At 31.9% G+C, this 25,169-nt stretch overlaps 3 pseudogenes across 1 annotated transcript; 2 read left to right on the top strand and 1 right to left on the bottom strand.

Annotated features, from left to right (window-relative positions):
- Nucleotides 1-2,650: 2,650 nt before the first annotated feature.
- On the bottom strand, nt 2,651-7,750 carry LOC149516939 (uncharacterized; annotated as a pseudogene). The gene is made up of 9 exons (XR_016345361.1): nt 7,210-7,750; nt 7,075-7,108; nt 6,950-7,008; nt 6,394-6,508; nt 6,246-6,283; nt 5,450-5,547; nt 5,209-5,264; nt 4,017-4,291; nt 2,651-3,873 (listed from the first exon to the last, which is right to left on the bottom strand). The product of XR_016345361.1 is annotated as an uncharacterized LOC149516939 (transcript).
- Nucleotides 7,751-8,301: 551 nt separating this feature from the next.
- On the top strand, nt 8,302-9,580 carry LOC111304044 (putative aquaporin TIP5-1 pseudogene; annotated as a pseudogene).
- A 1,039-nt stretch (nt 9,581-10,619) lies between these two features.
- On the top strand, nt 10,620-23,948 carry LOC111318163 (uncharacterized; annotated as a pseudogene).
- Nucleotides 23,949-25,169: the final 1,221 nt, after the last annotated feature.

Below are 25,169 nucleotides of genomic sequence, written 5' to 3'. Positions count from 1 at the left end.
GAGATTATTTTTCTCTCAGATAAGGAAGGGTTTTTTACTTTCAAACTCCCAGTGATTCAACATACTAAGATCTTGAGCCGATCTATGAACAAGTTTAATTTTTAATGCTATATTTGTAACTTTCCCACTTAAAAAGCATCTAATCCTTTTTTTTTTTTTTATATTGAAAGATATAAAGTTCAATTATAAAAAGAAATCGAACCTAATTTTTTTATAAATAAAAAATATAATATCAAATATTGAAGTTAATGTTCAGATGTTTTATATTCTTTTGTAATTTAATTATAATGAATGAAGTTATGTTTGAATGCGTATTATTATGTATTAAAACAGAAATAAAGATTAAAAATAAAAGGGAAGGATTTTGTTCGACCAAAAACATGACATATGAAAAAAAAGAAATCATCCAATGAGAAAACGCCATCTCAGCAAAAGGTCGTAGTTAATTCTTGATAGGAGCCATCCTCTTTGATACTTAATCCCATCTCTTCTCTTGTCAAACCTATCATCTATCGGTAAGTCTTCTCCATTTCCCAAATGGTGTAGAACAATTAATTTATTCTCTTCTTCTTCCCATCTAAATCTTCAAGCAAATTGAAGCTCTGAATCACTGTTATTTAACTTTCAACTCCCTCTCTCGCTCCGTTCTCCTAACCTTAATTTCTACATCAATGGCTAGAGGAATTCCCAACTACGACCGCGATGGCGGCGGCGGTGGAAGGCAATACATAACGCAGTTTTCTCCTTCTCCCTTCTCATCTTTTCCACTCTTTGACTCTTTCTACCATTCGTCATTGAATCGTGGTACTGTCGGAGACGTGTTTTTCGGCACCGACGATATAAAGGACAGTAGAGAATTAATATTGTACAAGGAAGATGTGCTCGAGAGTTACCGTAGAGAAAAGGCCATGAAATCTTTGAGGCGGCGATCAAAGAAAGGATCGATCTCGAATTTCGGGTGTGTCGAGTTCTTGAAACTTTTATTCTGTTGCTGCATATGTATAATATAGGATGATTATTGATTAATTTCCAGTTACTATTGGATTTAATATTCTATTTTTCATGATAAATTGGAATTTATTTCCAATAATTCTCGACCATGTAGAAAAGAAAACGATAGTTTGTGATAAGGTACAGAGCTCCGTTTTCTTCGCTATGAGATCAAACCAAATCGTTAAAACAAGCAAAAAGGAATCAACTGTGTGTATATATTTCTTTGTTTCAAAGACAAACAAACTTGTGATCTTTGATTTTGATATTTCACGATTTTACGGGGTTTACGTGGACGCCAAAAATTTGCAGTTTTGAACCTGCACGATAGCCGAGTTAGATCCACACATTTTGACTTAGTTCATTATTGGCCAGTCACGTTTTCCTTGCTTTTTATATTATTTATGTTAATATATGATTAGTATATATTTCTTGAGCAGTTTTCATCCCAAAGTCGGTTTAAATAAGATGTGAGCTAGCATTGGATTTTATTATTATGCTACTATATATATATATATATATTTATAACCATTTCATGCATGATGATAGTATTTAAGTTTAATTTCAATCAACATACATATACTATTCCCTCTTATCTATTGTGCATGTTTATATTTGATTTTTTCAATAGATTTCAATTTGACAATTATTTTTTAAAAAAATTATATTGAATTAAAATTAAAAAATATTTTAAAATTTTGAAATTCAAATTTTACAAATCTTTTTTATTTAAGTTTATGTTTTTCTTAATTTATTTGATCCAAAAATTAATAAATAACAAATATAATGAGACGTATGAATTCACATGTACAATGATTGATACACCAATAAGGCAATTGAAATTAGCTAATTCTTAACCCAAAAAAATAATAATAAAAACGTGATCAATTTGCTGTCCAATAGTGTCGCATGTGAAGCTACTTTTTCATCAACCAAAGAGTAAAAAGAGATTATTCAAAAAGCTAATAGTAACAATTGTGTCACAGTTTATTTTAATATCAATGCAGTAAATATGATATTCACATTTGATTAAAATGAAAAGAAAAATGGCATTTTCAAGGTTAGTCCAATTATCACAATATAGTAGATACTTTATTTTTTTTTTAATGTCTTATTTATATTTTTGTAGTCATAATGTTTAATGAAAATTTAAAACTTTGAAGGTCTTTTACTTAATTCTTACTTGTTGGTGTATTTTAGAAAAAATGAAGGAAGAAAGGGAATTCATACCTTTTAAAGAAGAAAAACTTTGCAAGACCAAACTTAGGTTGTTTTCTTTTTTATTTTAATACTTGTTAGGCATATAAATTCTACATTTTTTTTCTTTGGGTTTTCCTTGGTACTTTATGCATATAGATTACAAAAAGCAAAGCATATATTTTATTTTAAAACAATTATGAATTCTTAAAATTTTTTTTTTTTTATGATGAAAATTGATTTACATAGAGCTCACCTAATAATTTGTAAGATAAAAAATGGTGAAATGATCTTAATCTTAGAACTAAACATTAAAATAAATTGAAATCATAAATGAATCAAAATAAGAAAAGAAAATGGCACTAAAGTAAATATTAAAATGCATATTAAAAGTGTCTAACTATTCATAGACAGATATGATTGACATTTCTAAAATTGAGGTTTAAACCTAAGTATGTATATTTAAATTATGATTATCATTCAAAAATTAAAAATATTTTACAATTAAATAATTATAATATTTTGAATCGACCTGCATCCAACTCTAAACAAAATCATAAACAAGCCCAAGTCGAGTCCACGGATGAGTTTCACGCTTTCAGCAAACTAGATCAGCATAACGGTATAACCTCAGAACACTTGGCCAGAAAACTCGCAACCCGGAGCCTTCCACGTGGCTACTGGACGGTTAATTATTGTACTTCAAGCGCCACGACAAAGTTGCAGCCTTTTTTGCCTTGTTATAAACTTGGCTTGCCCTTCATGTCCTCTTGTTAGTAAAGATTCAAAAGCAAAGCGAATCCAAGCCTATACTCTACTCATAAAATATCTTTTCGCCACTAAAATTCCATTTCCATGATTCTTGGCTAAATGGCTCCGGCATCGTTCACTTTTCGGTTCCAGCCATATGTTACTTCCAATACTTTTAGAGTGTATCTTGCAGACTTCATCTCCACATTCTTTTGTGTTTGCAGTTGTTGGTTCCACCATGGCTTCACGTTAGTGCTTTTAATTGCCATTTTCACTTTCCCGAGGTTTTTCCAAAACGTCAAAAAAGTGATTTCCAACTTGTCATTTGCCAGGTAAACTGATGTCGGACTCGGCAATAGATCCGTCTAGCCTGGTGTTAGTCGCCATTGCAAACACTTTTGCGTTGTCCTCCTCAGTGTACATTGCTGCAAACGTCTCCGGTGGACATGTGATCCCGGCCGTCACCTTTGGCTTGGCAATTGGAGGCCATATTAATGTCCCATCGGCTCTGTTTTACTGGGTTTCTCAGATGTTGGCCGCTGTCATGGCTTGCCTTTTGTTGAAGGTCACTACTGTTTCACAGGTATGGAATGACTCTGTTTCAGTTGATGAGGGATTCTTGCAACAATTTAGAAAGAGAAATCGGAAGCAACCCCAAAATTTGGATCTTTGCTAAACGTGAATTTGAATTGGTATCTTCTTCAAATGCTTTAGTTTAGCGATTCGCATCACATACTATTTACTAAAACAAAACTACAAGCTTCTCATATACTTTACAATTTAAAGCAAGATATAAAAGAGTGAAAAGAGAAAGCAACCATGCTTTATGATCAAATTCAGCCATCTTAAGAACTATGGGTATTACTATTGGTTCAGGGCCAGATTTTTCTTTTCTAGCAATACTTCCATTTACTTTTGGTATGTTAATAGTTTCACCTGCATGAACACAAACACTGTTAATAAACTGTCGTATTGCACCTTCACTATGCCTCTAATACTAACACATGCACATGAAACAAATGCTTATAAATGGAGCTAGATGGTATACCAAATAGAAAGAATGTAGAGCAGAAATCTACCTTTATTGTCTGAAGTAGTTGCTAAAGCAATGGACACTAGAGATTCCGAGACTTTGTTCACCTGGTCAGCAGACACATCTTCACCCAAAGGCACAGGATGGTTGGCTATTTTCCATATTACTTCCAGGTATACTTGAGAAATTATTCTCCATTTGCACTGTAGAAGCATTATCTGAAGCCACAAACAGTGCAATCGATCGATTTCCTTCAGACATAGCAGTTGGAGTTTTATGCTCATCATCCATTAAATAAATACTTGGGTCCAAATGTATTCCCTGTTATTGACATAAGAAACAAGGAAAACTCACTTTAAAGTGATAAACACTAAAGTGCACAAGAACATGCCAATGCTTCCGAATCCCAAGCAATGACAAGGTGGAAAAAAATGATACAATACTTAAGCATATTAGAACCTTCTGCAGCCAAAAAAAAAAAAAAAGAAAACAGATACAAAGGCAGTCTGCATATTCCAGAAAGAACAGCAATCTGCAGGGTAACATGGTAGCAGATCCAACCTCACACTTCATCCCATGAACATAATACATGTGTGACATGCATCTGTGCTCTAAGACATATAGCCATGCTCCCATAGAACATCCATTACGGCTAGATATCTTATTTTAACTATTACATTCATCAAATCACAGAAAAGAATAACCGCGAAGATCAACAGAAATCCAAGGATAGGAGCTCAGTTTTGTGCTAAAATTGCTGTAAATACAGCAGAAGCAACAGGTATTGATATTTTCATGAGTACAATCTATTCATTCATGGAAAGAAGGCCATGATCTACTAGATTTCATGCTTATTTTATTGTACACGCTCAGAAATTCATGTGTCACACCCTTTCATGACCAATGCTACAAAAATAAACAACGCCTGAGACTTTACTTCCCGACAATGATATAGCACCTCGTGAAATTATATGATTTTATTTTTGAGTAAAATAACTTATTAAATTAAATGAACCAATGCAAAGAAATAATTAATATGAACCACAAACACTTAAAATATAATGCACTCTATAGGCATGCACATATCACACTGTTAATTCTTGAGCCCATAAGGGTGTAATGACATCACCATGCACTATAAAGATAAAAAAGAGAGAAGAATAAGCAGGAAGGCTCAAGGATGGAGGGTGAGGTTGTTGGCAAAAGAATGTAGTCAGCAATTTAATGTCAAGACATACCTCGATTATAATTGGCTTTGCATCTTTCATTGCCTTTTTTAGATCCCCATTCAACCCTAGAAGCCAAACAACGCAACACAAAATCAATGATGAAGATACCTTTAGAATACAATAACAACTCTAGGTAGATGCAAAACATATGACATGCTATTTGGATGTTACATATCTCTCGGCAATCACCTGCTTTTACATGATTACAAGAAAGACGAAATTTTCATAATAGCTAAAATTTAGAAACTACCTTTACAAACTATCCTGCATTCTCGACAAAATTCAGTAATTAACTCCTCAGAGGAGCTGAAATCCCGCGCCCATGCAGGAGTGGAAGCCAATGGTACACTGAAATAAATAAGAGGAGTAAGCATTGTTGTGCAATATAAAAAAATTAAAAGTAAGGGATGTTCGGCCAATCAGCTGCACAAGATAAATTTTCTATTGAGGCCCATACAGGGAGTGGAAGCCAATGGTGCACTGAAATAAATAAGAGTAAGCATTTTTGTGCAATATAAAAAAATTAAAAGTAAGGGATGTCAGGCCAATCAGCTGCACAAGATGAATTTTCTATTGAGGACAATCTGCTTTTCCTAAGACACATGGAAAGAGAGCAACAAGAAAAACTAAGATGATGATGATGATGATAATAAAAGCTTTAAATCCAATCACTATTCAATATAAGGTAGTGCCTTTTCATCTACCTTTATCAGGAGTAGGAAGTGATTATGGAAATACACTTCTATCTTGTAACCAATAAGTAGCACAGGTGACCTTTCACAACTTTGAAAACCACAACAATCCATTCTGATCCAAAAGCTCAATACCTTCCTACCACATATAAAACAAAACCTAACTGATAACATATGACTAGAACAACAAATGTCAACTGTCCTCCCTTTGTTGAAGCAAGAAAATGCCTTACTGATAACCATCTTTTTTATTTACTTTGGAGCACTGATTTGATCTGATTGGATAATTTCTATATTGGAATAAAAATCTGAACAATACAAGAAGAGAAGAAAGTAAATTGATTCTAGACGTATTCGGTTGATGTGCGTAGCAATTCATAAACCATATCTGTCTGTAACAACAGAAAGCAGAAATTTAAATGCACCAGCAAACATGGAAACAGATTGAACAATGAAAGAAATATGAAAGAAGAAAATCTCAAAAAATTCAGTATATAAACACCTGTAAGATATTTGGCAAGTTTAGCCTATGTGCAAGTTGTGTAGCTTTTGTAGACTTCCCAACACAGGCAGTTCCACAAACAAGAATCACCAAAGGACCCCTTTGATGGTGAAATCTGAAAGTAAGAAACAAGAGAAACAGTATTAGCAAAATGAAGCAACACGTAGAAGTTCCTTATATATTTCGCTCACTACTAGTCAAGGGCAAGTAATGAGTCAATGAAAAATGTGCCATGCATAATCAGAATTAAAACTATTCCAACAGTACTCGTGTCTTTATGATCATTAAATTTGGGTGAAGACATGCATTGAACCTAGACCCGCAATACCAGTAAATTATCTAGCATAAAAAAATGAAGATAGTTACACACGAAGGGGAAAAAAACTGTTGTTATACAAAAATAAGCAACCACCAATATCACGTAGTTAGCAAACTTTCTTGAGGTGAATTAGCTTTTGATGGCAATAAACATGTGATAAAGAAGTTCAAAATGAAAATTTGATTCCATAATTGCTAGCATAAAATCGTTTGGCATCAACTTGAGAAGCTATCTGACCTGGTCATCATCTTGTACCGGTTTACGTACTCTACCCCGTAACCTTGCCGCTCCATTAACTGCACAAAGAGTTTGATTAGGAAGTTCATCCATATGACAAATTCATAAATGTTATGACGAAATACCTTAAAAAGATTAGCTGGCAAATCAGACTGCGAGCTGCATAACAATTTGATGAACAGAACATTAATAAAAAAAAAAAATTACCACTGATAAGACAACGAAACTATAACCAAAACGGAAAAAGAAGGGAATCATACACATCCAAAAGGCTGTTATCCATATGCAGCTTCTAGAGCTCGAGAGTGATTTTAATAGCTACATGATTTGGAATCTGAAACCACCATGTCGTAGCAATAAAAATAAAATAAATAAACAGAAAAAAGTTGAAAGATATTATCATTATCAAGTAATAATCCTACCTCTATAGAACAGCGATGAGAGAACAGGACACTCCCAGCAGTGGATTTTATCAGGTACAAGAAACAAGGGAAAGAGAAGAGAAAGAATTATTCTACAAACAGAAAAAGAAAACAAAATATGGAAAAAAAGTATACATCCTAAAGAATTCAAGTGAATTGAAAATCCCATTGACAGGTTTCATAGAAGCATGGAGAATCCCTGGGGTTGCTCCTCTTGGCCAATTATAAAGAACTATATACACCCTCTCCTTCATGATCAAAGAAACACAAAGTAGTGCAAAGTAAAAGCCCGACCCACCAGTAAAGCTAATATGCAACCAGCCCACTCCTCCTTCCCGTAAAAGATAAACAATCACACTCCACACAGGCAAATCACATAAACAATTATTTAGCTGTCTTTCAGATGATGATATTATTTAAGTTTAATTTCAATCAACATAAATCTACTAGTCCCTCTTAACTATTTTGTATGTTTATATTTGATTTTTTCAGTAGACTTCAATTTGACAATTGTTTTTAAAAAAATTATATTGAATTAAAACTTTTAAAAAACATGTTTTAAAATTTTGAAATTCAAACTTTACAAATTTTTTTTTTTTTAATTTTACAATTTTCTTAAAATAATGACCAAAATTGAATTTATTTGATCCAAAATTTAATAAATAACAAATATAATGAGACTTAAGGATTAACATATACAAAAATTTTTACATCAATAAGGCAATTAAAAATAGCTGATTCTTACCCAGAAAAATAATTATAAAAATGTGATCAAATTGCCGTCCAAGAATTTGGTAGCTTGGTGTGAAAGCTACTTTTTCATCAACCAAATAATCTTAAGAGATTATTCAAAAAGCTAATACTAACAATTGTGTCATAGTTTATTTCAATATCAATGTAGTAAATAGATGATATTCAAGTTTGATTAAAATGAAAAAAAATGGCATTTTCAAGGTTAGTCCAATCATCACAATACAGTAGATACTTTAATTTTTTTTATGTCCTAACTGCTCTGTTTTACTGGGTTTCTCAGATGTTGACCTCTGTCATGGCTTGCCTTTTGTTGAAGGTCACTACTGTTTCACAGGTATGAAATGACTCTGTTTCATCTGTTGCATATGTAGTTCAATTCTGCAGATTAAAAAAAAAAAAGTGTTACTACTAAAGTTTATGGGAATCCAGTTCTATCACGATTGTTAACTTCATTTACAAGCACAGGTTATTCTCTTGTTCTGTTTTTCATTACCTTTAAATGGTAAACTTTGCAGTAAGAAAACTGCAATACAACTTTGTTTAATTTATTTAACACTACGTTTGATTGGACAAAAGAGAAAAAGGGATAAAACAGAGGAAAGTTATTGTTATATTTGCTACAAATGATGAAAAATGAAAGACAGAAGGGGCAAGTATAGAACAAAATAAAACAATTAGTTCAAATTCCATGACAGTTTTCTTTCCATTTTTCTCTGATTTATGAAAATATTGGATTTCCTGGATGTGAAGTTGCGTAAATCTATTCAATTTCCTTTCCGTTTTTTTATGAAAAAGATATCCTTATCTTTCCTTCGACCTATTTCATTCCTTCATCTTTTCCTTCCTGCGAACAACAATGTTTTACAGAAATCATAGTTAAAAAAAAAAGGATAAATGATTTTGCACTTCTTTCTTAAGAAGCTTTACATGAACAATCAAATTCGAAGATTTGTGCTAAAAGTTTTTGGCAGGTAAAATACTTCTGACCACGAAGGAAAGCCAATTTATTTAAAAGTGCCTGTAATTTTTGCAGCATGTCCCAACTTATACGATTGCAAATGAAATGATTGGATTCGGAGCATCCATGCTGGAAGGCGTGCTTGCATTCGCATTGGTATACACCGTTTATGCTGCTGATGACCCTAGAACTGGTCCATTTGGCACCGTTGGACCCTTGGCAATAGGATTGATGGCAGGAGCCATGGCCTTGGCCGCTGGTCCATTCGCTGGAGGGTCAATGAACCCTGCATTGGCCTTTTTGTCTGCTGTCATTGCTGGTTGCTTCAAGAACCAAGTAGTTTACTGGGTTGGACCCGTCATTGGAGCTGCAGTTGCTGGGCTTCCATATGACGTTGTCGTGTTCCCCGGTGAAGCATCAGTTTCTGGAACTGCGGCTTAACCTTTTTTTGTCCTTTACTAAATTTGTTTGCTTAATTCTCTTTAAGGCCATGTCTAATTCATTTTGAGATTCAGTAGTAGGGAGATTTACATGACTTTGGATTGCTACCAACTATATAATTAATTTATTATTATGTCCTTAGGTTAACAGTTCCACCTTATTTTTATTTCAATGTGTCTTTGAATTAATGGCTTATACTTTATATATATATATATATATATTTTATATACAGAGTTAATTAGTAATTACACAGTTACTTTTATTATTTTTGCGCCATACAAATCATTTGTAAATACTGATAGTAACCTTTTCTATTTTTTTTTCATAATACATATTTTTATTTTTTAATTAAAATCTTAACTACTTAGTCAAATATCTCTTTTTTTTTATCATTTTTTTAATTTTTAATTATGTACTACTTAACTAATTACAGTCCATTTAGAAGCTTGGGAGGGTTCTCACCTAATTGAAATATGCTTTTTATGGCTATACCGTCGAATTGAGCTCCAAAATAAAGCCAAATGTCTTTTAAAATCATATGCAAATACTATAGTAACCTTTAGTTTGCTTTTTTTTTTTTTTTTTTTTTCACATAAAAGCAAAAAAAAAAGGGTGTCAATTAAACATCACTTACAAGAAAGTTTAACAATTTTTAAAAAATAATTAATAGTAAAAGAAAATACTTATATATTTGATAAGAATGATCAAGTAAAAATGACTTATATTTACTAAGGATACATTTGATAAATAAGGTTATGATAAGATATGATAAAATAATATTATGATTAGGATTACATCAAATAATATCATACTATCTTGTATTTGATGTGTACAAAGATTATGATAAGATAATTTATTTATTAGTCAATATTATATAATTTATATTATTGATATAATTTTTAAAGATATAATAATAAATGTAAGATTGATCACATAGATTAAAAATAATCCTCTTCATTTTGAGAAGATTGAATTATCTTATACGAAGAGGACATTTAATCTTTTTGTAATCTAATCCCTTTCTTTAAATACAAATCAAATATAATATAAGATGATTATTATTTTATCTTTTTTATGATCATCTTATACACCAAATATGACGTAAGAGGATCAATTATAGGCCTGCAAGTTCTGTTGGGATTGAGCTTCAAGTCAACCATTTAAGATTTTGATTCAATTTATATCGTTTCGTTTCTTTTCTAGTTTTAATACTGATTGACGAAAAATTCTTTTGACACAATAAATAAGTTGTGATAAAAATTTTGAAGAAAATATGCTGATTAAAAGACTAGTTTCGTTTTGCAAGGTATGATTCAACTATGATTTTACTATCTTGATGGGAATTTGTCACAAATGTCAATTCAACTTGTAGTTTGTATTTGACATTAACGTGGGATTTGGGAGTCTTAACAAACATTGTCTTCTGACTTGCGAGTTGGGTGAGAAGCCAAGAGGTCACTTATACCCTATATAAGCAAATCATGCCATTGCCATTGAATACCAGAACTAGAGGGAAAAAAAAAGAAAAGAAAAGGCCTTGTGAAACTATGCCTAATTACTAAGAAAAGTATCTCTCTCTTACTCTGTTTCTAGCTTTATTGGTATTGCCTTCTTCCTAGAAAGCCAATTCTGCCCCAGGTAGAGAAGCTGAGACCTTGCTCAAACGGAAAGAAAGCCTCGAAAATTAGTCTATTCTCCTAGTCATCTTTTGCTCCAGCTCCTGCCATTGCTACTACTCAAAGTCTATGCAGATGGCGTGGAATAACCTATAATAATGCAGGAAATGTGTCACGCTCCGAGATCATGACACAACACAGTCATATTATCTTAAAGTAAATCTTAAAGTAATACGAAGCCTTCTTTCTTAATCATTCTAAAATTCTTCAATAAACTGATATAGTCTGCCTAGTAAAATCTATATATTTAATCCAACTAATGGTACATCTTTATATATCCAAATACAAACCATATAAAAATACAAAACCATTTCATAAGATCTCATTGGCCAACATTATCTCCGACAACTAAGTAATCTTTCCCATTTGACCTTTTAGCTTTTCACAAAACTAAGCAAACTTATCACTTACTCATCTGTAAAAAAAAAAGTAAAAGAGGAAATGAGCAAACCATAGCTCAGCAAGTATAAGCTCAGACATCTTATCGAATCAAATATCTTTTTCATACATATCATATAAATCATTCAAAACATTCATCAAATCATAATGTCAAAATATTTTAAAGATCATCATTCTATCAAACATTTCTCAAATTCATAAATCAATGACAAAACATGTCAATTCATAAATCATTGTAAAATATGATATCATTCAAATATCGTAATCAAACCAAATCATGGATCAGTCATTAAAAATCATTGTAAATCATCTTTATATACAAATCATGGATCAATCTTTAAAATCATCATAAATCATCATTATCATTCGTTTATCGTTAACTACGATCACTGCTATAACCCATGACATTAGCCATATCAACAATTTCATCCTCATGATCATTACTAACTATTATAACCCACTAGCTAGGGCCTTACGCTAATTACTATTACTCGTTAGTAGGGTCATATGATCATGTGTTTGCTAATTACTATTACCCATTTGTTAGAGTCGTAGAACTAGTTCTGATGTCGATGATCCCACTTTCCTGGGATGTAAAAACATAGCCATCATAAAATCATTCTTTAAACATAAATCATTTTCTCATTTCATTCATAAGCATGATCCATCATTTACATAGTAAAAACAAAAAATAATCATATGCTTGATCCTATTTTCATATATCGAAAATAAAGAAATAAAACATTTACTCATTTAAAAACATACATATATACATAAGTTCAAAAACAAGCAAAGTGTGTGAGATTTTACTTCTTTTCGATTCCATCACCTAGTTTTTCTCCCCGAATAATTAATGGCTTATTAAAGATCATTTCAATACATTAGAATTTAATCAATCCTTTTTGAGACCATTTATACAAAAATCAACTAAGTTACACAAAGGTTAACTTAATTAATTAATACTAACAGCATGAGCTCCTTTTACTAAAACAATCATATCTCAAGTTATCCAACTCATAATTAAAATCTTTTTAACACATTAGAAATTAGACTCGATAAGCTTTCTAACTATATATGATCCATCTCATGATTCCTTATGGATTAATTATAACAAAATTTGAAATCCACGTCAGATGCTGCTGCTAGAAAGCTTGTATACTTTCTAATAAAAATTATCTATTTATTCATAGAAAATTCAAAATTCAATTCTGCTTATTTTGTTGGAAAGTAGACTTAATAAGCTTTCCAAACATATATAGCTTAATCTGTAAATCCTTGTATCAAAATTAAGACAATTTTCCAAATTCAACCCTGATGCTGCTGCCTTACAGCCTTCATATCCTTAAGTAAAAATTAGACAACTCTTTATAGAAAACTTGGATTCAGCTTCTGTTTATTTCATTAGAAAGTAGATTCAACATGCTTTCCAAAAATATATAATAATCATAGCAATAATCTATCCATTAATATAGAATTCTATTTTATTCACTATTGCAGATCATAGCATCTCATCTAAAAACAAAATTTCTCCTTCAATCTTTTAAAAAACTAAAATCCCTACTTTCAGCCTTTAAACTCTATTCAATAATCATTAATAAATCTTAAGAACATGAAATAGACAAAGCCTATTAATTTACCCAAATAGATCATGAAGATTAATGAAAAGATTTCATAATATTTCTTGATTTTTCTCTCAAAATTTCAACTCTAAATAATAGCAATCAAGATGATTTTTTTTCTTAAATAAAAAGAGGGCATATACTCACCTTTAGGGGATTAACTTGATTGTAGCCTTTGATTTTGAATGGTCAACTTGATTTTTTATATTCTCTAACCCTAAGGAAGATGAGAAAGAAGAACTCATATTTCCTTTCTGTTTCTCTATAACTAGGTTTTCTTTCATTTAACAATTCAACACTTTTTCTTTTACTAATTAGTCTCTTAATAAACTGGTGAGCTTTGGTATTAGTTTAGCCCTAGGTTTTCTTTCATTTAATAACTCAGCCCTTTTTCTTTTACTAATTAGTCTCTTAATAAACTGATTGGCTTTGGTATTAGTCTAGCCCAATTATTATTTAGGCTGGGGTATCACATTCTCCATTCCTTATAAAAAGTTTTGTCCTCAAAACTTGATTTACATCCACATCTTATTCCACCATTTCTGTAATCACATCTCTTACTGTATGATTGTTTCATTAAACTTTGACAAAAATAATCATTTTGCCCAAAAAATGGTTATTTCCAATTAACCATTTGAAAAAGATATTTTCAATATGTTAAAACTTATATCATCTTAAATTTCTAAATACTCATATCCAATCAAATAGCTTCTACCAAAATATTCTCTTAACATAGATTCATCATGTACACTAGATATTAGAGTGATAACATTCTTTATTTTGAACTTCTTTCACTTTATAAAAAACTTCAAATGTCCTTACATAATGCAAACTTATCCTTTCTTACTTTATAATCCTTATAACAAGTATAAATGATTGACCACTTGAAGCTATAAATCATGTCTCCAAATTCTGGTATAATTCTTTTGCTTACTTTAAACTATTGTTTAATTAACCAAAATTTATCAGCCATTTGTTCTATAAATTCAAGAAATAAAAGTTTTTCTTCTTTGTCCTTATCCCAATAAGTCTAAGACTTAAATCTACTTCCATACAAAACCTCAAAATAAATCATTGAATATTTGTCTTATGACTATCGTTATAAAATATTTCTCTTTAAGTCATGACATAAGCACTTCTTAAAAAAATATCAATAAATGATAAAGCCTAAAAAATAAAGGGAACATAAAATATTCTTACCCAAAATCTATTAATCCTTATTTATTAAAGATTCATCACTTTCTCTACTAACAATAGTATAAAAATTTAGAACTTAAAACAAATCAGGCTTCCATTGCGCACTCTGATATTCTCTTTCAATAAAATTATAACAAATTAACTTTCATAACATTGTTTCATGATAAGAAAAACATATGTCTACAAAATTTCATGTAATTCACTTTACGTCGGATATTCATAACCATATACAACTTTAAAGTTGAATAACAATATCAACAAATACTTTAGTCACCAAAACAAAATTACATAGTACTTTAATTTTTTTTCTTCTCTATCGACGATATAAAATTTTCTATCGATTAACCATTATAAAACATATGAAATCAATGCTGTATATCATATCCATAAATTTACACCATGTAAATTCAAACATAAATCTTTCGTTACCTAAGTTGTCTCCAATTTCGAATATTATTTTTTTTATTTAATATATCAATTATCATATAACAACCGATTCTTCATAATCTCCACAAATGTCATAATGTCTCAAATTCTCTTTTACCAAATACATTGTTATCATCTCTACTTCAAAGTCAAAACCTATACATCATAATCCATAAATAAAATTCTCTTATAGAATTTAAACAATAAAAACTCCAAATATTTGAATTTGCACCAAGTACACAAAATCATCACTTGTAAGATTTCAACCAATCTTTTGCCCTTATAAGATTTCAAACAATCATTCTTAGCCAAAACATATAAATCGATTACTCCTTTAAAACCAACTTCCTTACTAAATCATCTATATAACCACAACTTTAATTTTTATCCACAAATTTAATTCCTAGCTAAGTACACAACCTTGTACCACAAGCACACAACCTTGTACCACTATAGGCAATGTTCTCCATAAATATAAAAGTCAAAGGAATCCAATAGTATACTTAAATTAAAAACTATAATCACAAATTAATCATTTTAGCCATTAAAAAAAATCAATACACCCCAAATAAAAATTTAATGATCTAACTTTAAATTAACTATACAAATGTCCAACTCACATGATCAAACCTTAAATACTTTCTCAATAAAAATGTAGAATCGAATCAAGTGAATATCCTTCTTTACGTACATTAAACTATTTACCACAATTATAACATTTTGAACTAAATCTATCAAAATAAATTCTCAAACACTATATTCCAAAAATAATTACTTCAAATTTTCAACATATTATTTCATTTTGACTCCAATATTCTATACTTTTAATTCCAACAATGTACAATCCTATTCCAATGTGAATCCATGATCAAGGATTCACTTAATACTTATCAAATAATTTAAAAACCTCATTAAGTTGAAAGTCTTTTCTCAAACCCATAGGATCTCCAATGATCAAATTATTCTCTTAAATAATCTTTTAACTCATAAAATATGTTTCATTATAAGTCACATCAAAAATTTTTTTAACTTATAAAATTGCACTATATCAAAGTAATTAAACTTTCTTTTAACTACAAGATCCAAAAGTAATATGTAAATATCAACCAAAATAATTATTCTAAGAATTCATTGAATCATGGATTTCTCAAAATTCATTAAAACTTTAACTACTCCAAAATTCATCGAATCATTTACTCATACTCACAAATATAGTCTATGGATTAAACCATGTCCTTGAAAAATTATCACATTATTCAGAGGTCATCATCTAAATTCTTAAAAATCTTCGCATAGTATATGAATCATAACCATACTCATAGAATCTCTTTCAATCCAAAAATCATAAGCTACGTTCTTAAAAATTATCAATAATCTAATTATCATAATTCAACTTCTTAGAAATCTTCAAATATCATAATTGTAGTTCTTAAAAAATTCTCAAAATCATACTATAAGCTCTTTAACATCTCACATAGTTTAAGGATCATAACCTGAACTCTTAAAAAATCTCTAAGAAACATAATTTAAGCCTTTAAAGGAAATATTATCACAATCTACAAATCATAATCCAACTCTTAAAAATTCTCTAAAGATCACAACTTAGGCTTTGATACCACTTTATGTCACACCCTAAGACTAAGACGTAACACAACCATATTACCTTGAAATAAACTCCAAAGTAATACGAAGCTTTCTTTCTTAATCATTCTAAAATTCTTCAATAAACTAATATAGTTTGCCCAGTAAAATCTATATCTTTAATCCAACTAATGATACATTTTTATATATCCAAATATAAATCACATAAAAATGCAAAACCATTTCATAAGAATTCATTGGCCAACATTGTCTCTAACGACTAAGTAATCTTTCCCATTAGATCTTCTAGCTTTTCACAAAACTAAGCAAACTTATCACTTACTCATCTGTAAAGAAAACGTAAAAGGGAAATACGCAAACCATAGCTTAGCAAGTATAGGCTCACACACCTTACCGAATCAAATATATTTTTTCATACATATTATATAGAACATTCAAAATATTCATCAAATCATAATGTCAAAATATTTTAAAGATCATCGTTTTGTCAAACATTTCACAAATTCATAAATTAATATAAAAACATGTCAATTCATATATCATTGCAAAATATGGTATCATTCAAATATCGTAATCAAACCAAATCATGGATCAATCATTAAAAATCATCGTAAATCATCTTTATATACAAATCATGGATCAATCTTTAAAATCATCATAAATCATCATTATCATTCGTTTATCGTTAACTACGGTCACTGCTATAACCTGTCACATTGGCCGTATCAACAATTTCATCTTCATGATCATTGTTAACTATTATACCCGCTAGCCAAGGGCCTTATGCTAACTACTATTACCCGTTAGCAAGGTCGTATGATTATGTCTTTGCTAACTACTATTACCCATTAGCCAGGGTCGTATAACGAGTTCTTGTATAATTGATACCATTTCCCAGGGATGTAAAAACATAGCCATCATAAAATCATTCTTTAAACATAAATCATTTTCTCATTTCATTCATAAGCATGATCCATCATTTACATAGAAAAAACACAAAATAATCATATGCTTGATCCTATTTTCATATATTGAAAATAAAGAAATAAAACATTTACTTATTTAGAAACATACGTATATACATACGTTCAAAAATAAGCAAAGTGTGTGAGATTCTACTTACCTCTTTTCGATTCCGTCACCTAGTTTTTCTTCCCAAATAATTAATAGCCTATTCAAGATCATTTCAACACATCAGAATTTAATCAACCCTTTTTGAGACCATTTATGCAAAAATCAACTAAGTTACACAAGGGTTAACTCAACTAATTAATACTCGTAGCATGAACTCCTTTTACTAAAACAACCATATCTCAAGATATCTAACCTAGAATTAAAATCTTTTTAATGCAATAGAAATTAGACTCAATAAGCTTTCTAACCATATATGATCCATCTCGTGATTCCTTATAGATTAATTATAACAATTTTTACAATCCACGTCAGATGCTGCTACCAGACAGCATGTATACCTTCTAATAAAAATTACGTATTTATTCATAAAAAATTTGAAATTCAATTCTGCTTATTTTGTTGGAAAGTAGATTCAATAAGCTTTCCAAATATATATGGCTTAATTTGTAAATCCTTGTATCATAATTAAGAAAATTTTTGAAATTTAACCATAATACTGCAGCCTTATAGCCTACATATCCTTAAGTAAAAATTAGACAACTTTTCATAAAAAATTCGATTCGACTTCCGTTTGTTTTATTAGAAAGTAGATTCAATATACTTTCCAAAAATATATAATAATTATAGCAAAAATCTATCCATTAATACAGAATTCTATTTTATTCACTATTGCAGATCATAGCATCTCATCCAAAAACAGAATTTCTCTTTCAATCTTTAAAAAAATTCAAATCCCTACTTTCAGCCTTTAAACTCTATTCAATAATCATCAATAAATCTTAAGAACATGAAATAAACAAAGTCTAGTAATTTACCCAAATAGATCATGAAGATTAATGAAAGATTTCATATTTTTTCTTGGTTTTTCTCTCAAAACTTCAACTCCAAATAATAGCAATCAACGTGATACTTTTTTCTTAAATAAAAAAAAGGGCATATACTCACTTTTAAGGGATTAACTTGATTGTAGCCTCTGATTTTGAATGGTCAACTTGATTTTTCATATTCTCTAACCCTAAGGAAGATGAGGAAGAAAAACTCCTATTTCCTTTCTGTTTCTCTATAACTATGTTTTCTTTCATTTAATAACTCAGCCTTTTTTTCTTTTACTAATTAGTCTCTTAATAAACTGGTGAGCTTTGATATTAGTCTAGCCCTAGGTTTTCTTTCATTTAATAACTTAGCCTTTTTTTTTTTTACTAATTAGTCTCTTAATAAACTGATGAGCTTTGGTATTAGTCTAATCCAATTATTATTTGGGCTGGGGTATCACAAAATGTAATTGCAATAAATCTTGCATACACAGGTCTGAGAGGGCCATTGAAAAATTAGATTTGCCTTCCCTCCCGCACCTTCTTCGGCTTGATCTTAAAGTAAACCAGCTCACGGGCGAAATACCTTCCAACATTGGTTTGCTTTCAAAACTCCAGTTCCTTGATCTTTCCACAAATTCTTTTAACAGCCAGATTCCTATCTCTCTTGCCAATCTCACTCAAGTTTATGAGCTTGACATTTCACGAAACAACATAACGGGTGAGTTATACCCGTCTTTATTCCCCGATGGAACTAGTCGATCGAAAACAGGCCTCATTAGTCTCAAAAATTTTCTCCTTCAAGATACTCTACTTAGTGGCAGAATTCCTAATGAGATAGGGAATTTGAAACATCTTTCTTTGCTAGCTCTAGATGGGAGTCTTTTCTATGGGCCTATCCCTCCATTTTTGGGTAATTTGAGCAGCTTAACTGTTCTACAGCTTTCCAGTCTTCGACTTTCAGGAAACATTCGTGTTAGTTTTGGAACTTTACGCAAGTTAAATATTCTATACTTGCACATAAACCACTTAACTGGTCTTGTACCGGACGAGCTGGGAAATCTTTCATCATTAGTAGTTCTACATCTGGCTGTCAACAACTTCAGTGGTAACTTATTGTCACAAGTTTGTGGAGGTGGAAAGCTTGTCAATTTCAGTGCCTCCTTCAACAACTTCTCAGGTCCCATCCCAAAGAGTCTGAGGAATTGCAAGACCTCGTACAGAGTTCGGCTTGAATATAATCAACTTACAGGAAACATAGCCCAAGATTTTGGTGTGTACCCAAACCTCACATATATTGACTTGAGTTACAACAAACTGAGTGGTGAGCTCTCATCAAATTGGGGAGAATATCGGAACTTGACACTGCTGAAAGCTGCCGGTAGTATGATAGGTGGTAAGATCCCTGATGAGATTAGTCAGTTGAACCAATTAGTGAAGCTTGACCTTTCTTCCAACCAACCTTCGGGAATCATTCCTTCACAAGTTGGAAAATTATGGAAATTGTTTTCCTTAAGCCTGAATGATAACAAGCTTTCAGGTCAAATACCCGCAGGAATTGGAAGACTATCGAATTTACAGTCTCTAGATCTCTCGACAAATAGACTCAGCCGGCCAATTCCATATCAGTTAGGGGACTGTTCCAAGCTGCAGAATTTACGTTTGAATGAAAACCGCTTGAATGGTACAATTCCGTATCAAATTGGTAATCTTGTAGCCCTACAAGGTTCACTAGATTTAAGTTATAATTCACTTTCTGGAGAGATACCATGGCAGTTTGGGAAGCTTACAAATTTGGAAAACTTAAACCTATCCCACAACAATCTTTCTGGTGAAGTTCCTTCTTCGCTTGGCAATCTTTGGAGCTTGGTGTCCATTAATCTTTCAGACAATAACTTGGAGGGTCCTCTTCCCAAAAGCAACTTCTTCCGGTCAGCTCAACCAGAGGCTTTTAGCAGCAACAAAGATCTATGGGGCGAAAGACAAGGTTTAAAACCCTGCAGTGCCACATCTACAGAGAAGAACGGTGGAAATGATAAGAACAAGATTGTTGTTATTGTTGTTGCATCCTTGTCAAGTATATTAGTCTTTGTAATGGTTTGCATATGGATTTTAGCATTTCTTCATCAGAGATCAGTAAATCAGTCGGAACTTGAAGACATACCAATAAGAGAAAATCTTTTCCCAATATGGCAGTTTAATGGGAAATTCATGTACAAAGACATCCTTGAAGCTGCAAAGAACTTTAACGAGACATGTTGCATAGGAGTGGGAGGATTTGGAGATGTTTACAAAGCAGAAATGGCAGATGGCCAAGTATTTGCTGTTAAGAAGTTGAGCTCCCATGGTGAGATAGAGATGGAGGAGGTGAAAAGTTTCAAGAATGAGATTGCAGCTCTGACAGAGATAAGGCATCGAAACATTGTAAAGCTCTATGGATTTTGTTCTCAAATTAGACATTTATTTTTGGTGTATGAGTTTATGGAAAGGGGAAGCTTGGCTAAGATCTTGAGCAACGACGAAGGAGCAAAGGAATTAGATTGGACGAAAAGGATTAGAGTTATTAAAGGGGTAGCTCATGCTCTATCGTATATGCATCATGATTGCGTTCCACCAATAATTCATCGAGACATTTCGAGCAAGAATGTCTTATTGAGCCCTGAACTTGAGGCCTGTGTATCAGATTTTGGCACTGCAAGGTTGTTGAATCCTAACTCATCCAACTGGACTGCAGTTGCAGGAACTTATGGCTATGTTGCTCCACGTAATCTGCATTTGCACTCTCGCTTTCTCTCATAGTCTCTCCGCACTTGAGTATTCATGATCTAAGAATCCTGAGCCATATATCACTTAATCTTTAGCTGATTTCGGAAAATCCATTGTTAAAACTTCCATGCTCATAATAGCGGTAATTTTTTCAATATTCTCAAACGAATTTTTATGTGAGAAATTGGATATTTAGTGGCAATGAACTGTTCTTAATTTCCAGTTTTGGTTTGAAAGTAAAATAGCAAAACAACATCATCAATATAACTTAGAGGAACATTTATATATATATATATATATATTTATTGCAAAATAAGGTTGAAAATTTCCATCATCAATCAAAGAATGTTTGTTGCTGCAGAGCTTGCTTACTCCATGGCAGTCACAGAAAAATGCGATGTATATAGCTATGGCGTTTTGGCACTTGAAGTTTTGATGGGAAACCATCCTGGGGAACTTATATCCTATCTCCATTCATCCCCTGATCAGAAAATCGGCTTGGAAGATGTCTTAGATCCCCGTCCCTCTTCTCCTGTGGACCAAAAACTTGAAGATGAATTATCATTCGTGTTAAATATTGCAATCCTATGTTGTGGTGCCAATCCCCTGTCTCGACCAACTATGAGTAGGGTATCTCAGCTGCTTGAAGTAGGCTGTTTCTGGTAGATAGAGATATTGGTATTCAACTACATGTATCTAATTAAGCTCTAAACAAGTGAATAACACTTCCTCATCAGACGAGCATTAGTCTGATGATTCCCAAGTGGATGGAAGCAATACAAAATTATTTTTCCTTTTAACGTGGCTTATTTTGCTGTTTTTGTTGTTTCCTCCAAGTATTACATTTACATGGAAATCCTTGATTGTATTGGAGGTGTAATCGATCGAGTTCAAGTTGATATAGTATTAAGTTCGAACTTAAGTTTGATTCGAAATTTGAGGCTCGAAACTCGGTTCAAACTCGATCGAGTTTTATTTTTTTAACTCGAGCTTAACTGGATATAAAAATCAAATTATTCGAGCTTGTTCGATTAGACTCGATTAATATATAAAATTAATTTCGATTCTTATATTCGATAAAATCTCAATTATTTGTGCTCAAGCTCTAGCTCTAGCTCTAGCTCGAGCTCAAGATATTTTATTAATTAAAATAATAAAAAATATTTAAATATAAAAACTTAATTAGGCTCGCGAGCTATTTGAATCGGGTATAAGAATGTTCAAATTTCGCTCGATTGATGAGTCGAGTTACTCGAACTCGAGTTCGACTCGATAATATTTGAGTCGAATTCAAGTTTTATTTGAATTAAACTCGAATAATTTACGAGTACTAATGTATCATTTGTATTCTTAATTGTATCAATTACTTAGCTTAAGTAGTTGACAATTGAGTTATATGCTTCAAATGAGTTGGACGACAAATTTTTTTTTAATATTTTTAATTCCACATCATGGAGAGAAAAAGATTAAAAAAAAACTTTGAAATTGATGAACCACAAAGGAAATAATATATAATGTCTCTTATGGGGGTGCAGAGTGAGGTTTGTGGAGGTTGCCCAAACCTAAAGCTTAGGAACCTCCAATTCGAAATAAACTGCTAAACTTGGATTTTATGAAATTGGAAATTTAACAAAAGTTTAAATTGTTTGACTATCTACATATGCAAATAATATACAACTAATATTGTGGGGGTGCAGAGTGAGTGAGGCCTGTGGAAGTTGTCCAAACAAATAAACTACTAAACTTGGACTATATGAATTTGGAAATTTTGACAAAATATATGAAGTATCTTGCGGGGGTATTAAGTGAGTGAGGTCTGTGGAAGTTGCCCCAACCCCAATAAACTGCTAAACTTGCACTCTGAATTTAGCAATTTAACAAAAGTTTAAATTGTTTGACCATTTACATTTGCACTGAGTTTGAATGGTCCTCATTTATGATTTTTGTCAAACAGTGGACCCCATTTGAAGCTCTTGGTGAACCAGAGTGTATTTCGAAGTAATCTAATAATTCATATTTTCATGTAACATAAAATATTAAAATGTTTATATTTATATTATATTTTATATAAAAATTGTATGTATAATTTGGTGTTGTTACGAAAATATGAAATTTTTTTTATTTTTTTAAATTCATATATAATTATTACTAAAATTTTAAATTATTTTATTTTTATATTCTATTTTTCCTTTTATATTCATAATTTATATTGTAAGTTTTCTCACTAACCTATGAACTAGCTGAATATTATTTATAAAATTCTCGTACGATGACACTCAGTTGAGACAAAATTAGTCGAGTGGCAAAGGCTACAAGAACGTTATTTGTAGTTTCACAAAAGAATCTAGTCATGCGCGTTTTTGTTATTGAATTTTGATTGTTAAAACTAAAAGTTTATTTCCATATCAATGTACCGTATAGAATATTAGCATATCTAGTTTACGCGTTAAACATGGATTAAGTTCTGAAGTTTTAGTGGTTCTCATTCCTGATTTTTGTCAGCAATTGAGAGCAGCGTATCATGGCTCTCAAACTCCCATTCCCGCTGACCTTTTCAACTAGCTAGCGACGTCCAGTGTCAAGGGACGACAGCGTTATCTGAGGTCTCACGAACAAATTGTACGTGATGAAGAATCGTGTTCAAAGTTGGAAAATATACATATCCACATTTTTTAATAGCGTTCTTCCAAGTCTTGTTCTGCAGGCCCGCTATCTAAATTCGCTGGGAAAATTTGACAAAAACTTGGTTGGCATCGGATGGATGGGTATTAGCCTAGGGGCACGGTTATTATAAAAAGGAAAATGATCCATAAGCTCTGCTGAATACAGTTAAAAATAAGTGTAATAAAAAAAAAGGGAGCTGAGGCTGAGGCTGATTCACTTCATTTAATTTCATACATTTGCCTGCCCTCTGCTCCAACATCTAGCTTCTTTGGTTCAGTACTTAAGTTGCTGTAATAATTTGGTAGATATTGGTGCAGTAATATTGAAAGTAGAAATTTTTGTGTACTAATATACAACCTAAAATGTGATTTTTGAGTAAAGCGTATGAATGAAGTAAAGCGATTTTTTTAGTTCCTTTTGTAAATGCAACTGGAAAGATAATGTCAGGACCCTACTTGATCCAAGTTTTGAATTGGTCCATCACCAAAAAAAAAAAAAAAAAAACTATATAGAATAAGTACGGTACAGGCTTTGCCAGAAGAGGAGGTTGAGAATTTGGTTAACCTGCAATAGATTTGTGGTAGGGGAGACAATGTTCTCCGGTAATCCATTCCAGCCAAAATTGGATCGCATAAAGTTCGCTAACTTTATTCCTGGAGTTGCTTTCAGCATCCATAATATCTCATTCGTTCTTTCCAGCTCTGAACAGATCATCATGGAACGGAAAAACGAAAAAAAAGAAAGGGCTTAACATCATATAAAAACAGCTCAAGTTGGCTAAAGAATGACCCTGAGATGGTTAGGGAGAAAAATGTCCCTATTTTAGATAGTCTTATGGTTTTTGGTAGGATAGTTGGGATAGCTCTTATGCTCTTTATAGGAGGATGATTGGTGTCAGCTGTCTACCACCCTTTTGGCTAGCACGCAGGGGAGGCTTGGCTAGTCTAAAGTGAGCTACTTTTAGGCACAAGTGGTGTTTGGGTGGGCGGGTGTCATTGGATCATGAGTGTGGCATGGTATCTCTTCGGATCATGGTAAACCCAGAGAGGTTAGGGTCGACGAGCCTTGCATCGCACCTTTGCGTTGAACCATGGGGTTAGACAGTAGTGTTTGCTATGCCCATCGATTTCCTTTCTTTGTGGCAAAAAGATCATGAGATGGTGTTTGTGTAGGAGGGACACCATCGAGCTTGAGAGATGCGGCCTAGCAGGTAGGCAAGCTGCTAGACTCTTGTAGCCAATTGGTAAAGGTGTATTGCGACTAGGGTAGCACACACAAGTCCCTAAGGTGGGATGGGCATGATACTAAGTGTCCATCATGTGTGCAAGCAACCTAGAATAAGGCTAAGGGT

The sequence above is a fragment of the Durio zibethinus genome, chromosome 9 (genome assembly GCF_047325235.1).
Source record: "Durio zibethinus cultivar Kanyao isolate XHJ-2024 chromosome 9, ASM4732523v1, whole genome shotgun sequence".
Taxonomy (NCBI): Eukaryota; Viridiplantae; Streptophyta; class Magnoliopsida; order Malvales; family Malvaceae; genus Durio; species Durio zibethinus.
The sequence above is the reverse complement of the archived record's forward strand: the minus strand, read 5'-3'. Positions and strand labels throughout refer to the sequence as shown.